The sequence below is a fragment of the Acipenser ruthenus genome, chromosome 32 (genome assembly GCF_902713425.1).
Source record: "Acipenser ruthenus chromosome 32, fAciRut3.2 maternal haplotype, whole genome shotgun sequence".
NCBI lineage: Eukaryota > Metazoa > Chordata > Actinopteri > Acipenseriformes > Acipenseridae > Acipenser > Acipenser ruthenus.
In genome coordinates this window covers 12,780,119-12,784,412 of record NC_081220.1, presented here as the reverse complement: position 1 = coordinate 12,784,412, position 4,294 = coordinate 12,780,119, and positions in this window count along the sequence as shown.

Below are 4,294 nucleotides of genomic sequence, written 5' to 3'. Positions count from 1 at the left end.
TTTGAAAAGCCTCCGTTCACACTTAAACTGCAGCATCAATCATAAGAAAGTAAGAAAGGTTACAAACGAGAGGAGGCCATTCGGCCCATCTTGCTCGTTTTGGTTGTTAGTAGCTTATTGATCCCAGAATCTCATCAAGCAGCTTCTTGAAGGATCCCAGGGTGTCGGCTTCAACAACATTACTGGGGAGTTGGTTCCAGACTCCCACAATTCTCTGAGTAAAAAAAAAAGTGTCTTCTATTTTCTGTTTTGAATGCCCCTTTATCTAATCTCCATGTTTTTTTTTCAGGTCAAAATAGTCTGGGTCGACATTTGTCAATACCTTTTAGAATCCTTTAACACAGGGGTTCTCAAACCCGATCCTGGGGACCCCCTGTGTCTGCTGCTTTTCTTTCCAACTGTGCTCTCAATCACTTAACTAGACCCTTCCTTGAACTAATAATTTGCTTAATTTGACCTTTTTAATTGTTTTCAGCTCTTAAACAGTTGCAGAGTTCAAGTTACTAGTAAAATGCAGACACAGAGGGTCCCCAGGACTGAGTTTGAGAAGCCCAGCTTTGCCACCTTCCAGGATCCCTTTGGAACAGCAGCAAGGTCAAAGGTGCAGCTGTTAGTACAGTAGTTATGACCTCTCCTTTCTATTTGGTAGTTGGTTCTTTCCCAACAGATATGCATGGTGTTCAATCTGGGATACAACAGTGTTGCATTAAAGTAAATGCAGCTAACATAATTTCATAAATCTTGTGTGTTTTGCATTCCCATTCTCTAACATGTACCTGTATTCATTTTAAAACATCTGATACTCCAATCAGGTTAAAGAAAGTTCAGCTTCCTGCTTTACTCTCAGGAATTCTGTTACACTTCCTAGGTCACCTCAGCAGTGTCTTCTGGGTCTGGTTACTGGTTGATCAGCATGTCAGTCAATAGGGGAATTAGCTGATTGGTTACTGACAGGAAATAAGACTTTCAAGTGGGTGATTTCGCCCTCTTGGTGTCCAAGGAATTACAGCACTATGGGAAAGCATAGCTTTCACCTTTTAAAATAAAAATTCATTTGTCTAAGTTGTGTTTCTTTCAAAACTACACATTTGAGACTTGTGTGACATGGAATTTTCAGTTCACTGATTCATTCCCTACAATGTGACTATCAGTTTGACTGGGTGTTGAGAGATTTGTATATTCCAGACAGTAAAACTGCTACTATCAAAAGGTATCGACCAAAACTAGCTGCTGTAAAATTCGATTTGTTTTCTGTGTCTGAGTATCCAGTGAAACCGGTAGAAGGTGCTTGCCAGTGGCCTGCAGAGTGCTAGATGTGCTTTGTGATTGCAGGCTAGTTTAGGTAATAAAATGAGTTTGAAAGGAGACCCTGAAAGAGGTGGGGACAATTTCACTCTCCAAGTTCTCCAGGAATCTGGTGACATGGCTTGCAAACAGATTTCTTTATCAGCTACCATGTATATATTTGTAAATGTTTGTGTTAATTTCAAACCTTGCACATTTGAAACGGCCATAGTGAATGAATGTGCATGTATGGAATTATTCAAAAGTGCCATTCTCTTTTCTGCTCGGCCAGTGCGAAACCTTTATTGATGCAACCACTATAAGAAAGTTAGGCTAATTATCTCTCCAGTGTGTGCTGACTAATCCTTGACAGTTGTGATAAAACTGGAATGAAGAGGGATTTAAACATCAGTGCCAAATGAAGAGAAAAGCTCTTCAGTGCGAACTCAAGTTCCCATGCGTTGATCAAATAGAATTAAATGCACTGTCAAACACACCAGTGTAAGCAGTCTGACTGTGCTGGACCAGTTCCTAACTGTGAGAGACATGCACTGCAGTTTAACTGGGAGGAAAAAGTGAGTATTGGATTTTAGAAAAAAAAGTTTGAAAATGTTATTTAAACACAATTCAAAATTAGATTAAAGGGATTGTAGTAAACAGAATAATTGCATACGTTTTCTATGGACAGACATTCACTATAGGTTTCTTTTGGAAAGAAACCTGTACTTTCATTACAGAACATCTGGTACTGCACTAGGATGAAGAAATCTCTTGTTTGCAAGTCGTTCTTTCAGATAGTCTTGCACCCTTCAGGGCCTTCGTTTCTCCCAGTAACCAACCAGATACGTCCCCTAATGATTTGACGTGCTTTTCAGCCAGTAACGTGACCCTGAACATTAGATAAAATTACAGAGGCAGTGTAACACATGTCCTAGAAGGCAAGCTAACTGAAAGCCTCCTTTTACCCAGTGTTGAACCACGTTTTAAAAAGGGTAATACCTGTTTACTATATCATATTCAACAGAACACATTTACAGTGCATTAAAGTGCACCACTATTATTATTATTTTTTTTTATAAGTTTTGTTAGAAACTTTCAAATAGAGGAAACATATAGAAGCAGTAGGAAGTGATTGTTAATGATATGTAGTACAAGGCAGGGACAGCAGAGTCAAGTCTTACAAGTTTTCAGACCTTGAGCAAATTGAAAGTGGGAACGTAGCCAGGATGTGGGTTTAAAAAGCTACGCAGATTAGCTCATTGTTGGCAACAGGGCTTAGCAATGCGTTGCAGCTTTAATATGCTTCACTTGACCAGTTCTTGGATATTATTGGGAGGAAAGTATGCGCCATAGATAATTGAAACTAGTCTGGTAGCAACTTGTTTGTAATCCTGCCTTGCCTCTGTATCGCATAAAATCATACTTTTATTCACACATTATAGGTAAATCAGGGCACGGGTTCCCGACTCCAGTCCTGGAGGGCCATGTCCCTCCTGGTTTTTGTTCCAGCTGTACCCTAAATTATTTATTTTGACAATTACTTACACTCCTGAGTAAATGTTGAGACATGTTTTTTCTCCAGTTGATTTATGACCCACGATGAATGGTTCCAAATTTTGAAAGAGTTTGCAATATGTTTTAAAAATATAATGCTGCAGTACGGACAACACAGGACACAGTTCAAGTACCCAAAACTATATCGAGGTTTTTATTTTAAGCATCTATTGTTTTTCTATTGTACGCAACACAGCTTGCAGACAGCCTCTGAGAATTTAATTCTGTCACCATACAGACCTCTTAAAGAGACCAGTCCTCGATTGTCTCCTGGTAATGGTACAGGCATGTGGTGTGCAGGGGGAGTCATACAGTCAGAGGAGCGCAGGGGTCACCGAGGTTTCCCCTGGTAAAGGCATGGCCGTGTGGTGTGCAGGGTGAGTCATACAGTCAGAGGAGCGCAGGGGTCCCCGAGGTTTCCCCTGGTAAAGGCACTGCCGTGTGGTGTGCAGGGTGAGTCATACAGTCAGAGGAGCGCAGGGGTCCCCAAAGTTTCCCCTGGTAAAGGCACGGCCGTGTGGTGTGCAGGGTGAGTCATGCAGTCAGGAGAGCGCAGGGGTCCCCAAGTGTAATTGGACATTCTAAATTGGGAAGAAAACATACAGTAAAATCAGAGCTTTAAGACTCAACACAGCATACCATTTATTGGTGATAGTTTAACAAAATAAGTTTACATCATTGAGTGCAAGTTTTCCCTTAATCCAACGCATCGCAATGCTTTTTTTAAATGCTACTGAATGTATGCTTCTACAGCAAGTCATTTTCTTTTATATATATTCACCTATGTTCCAGTGAGACAGGAGCTGCAACTTGAACTGCTAGCGGTAATGTTAATTTTTGTCTGAAACATACCTGTACTGTCCATCCGTCTCTGTCTGTCACACTCTACATGGTGAACACAAAGACTTTTATCATACACGCCTGGCCTGCTGGACGTTTCAGATTGATTTGACTACAATCCAACACATTTATACATGTGTTTTAGCCAGTGCATGCTCTCTCGTGTTCTTAATTTTGTGATTATGAGGATCCACTGGTTACAAATAAGTGGACACATGCAACTTTATTTATGGAGGACAGCAGCTGGACATGTCATTTACAGGAGGGAGTGGGTGAAAGCCTGACCAAAACTAAACTAAAACAATGCGAAACGTCTTCAACGAACACGCGATTACTCCGTCTCTATAATCTGCATATTAAAAATAATCGTTATAAGAGTTTTCAAAATGTATTAACCCAGACGGGGCATTAAAACAATACAAAACATCTTGAAAACTAAAGCACCCGATTACTCAGTCTCTAGTCTATAAGATTTGTGTGTGCGTGTTATTCTGTAAATCGTGTAGTCATTTATTTAAAAGGGAACACCACACAATAAACAACTTGAAGAAATAGGTTTCATGTTTTTCTAGAAGAAGATGTAGCCTACATAAAATCACAAAGACAAAGAGATCAC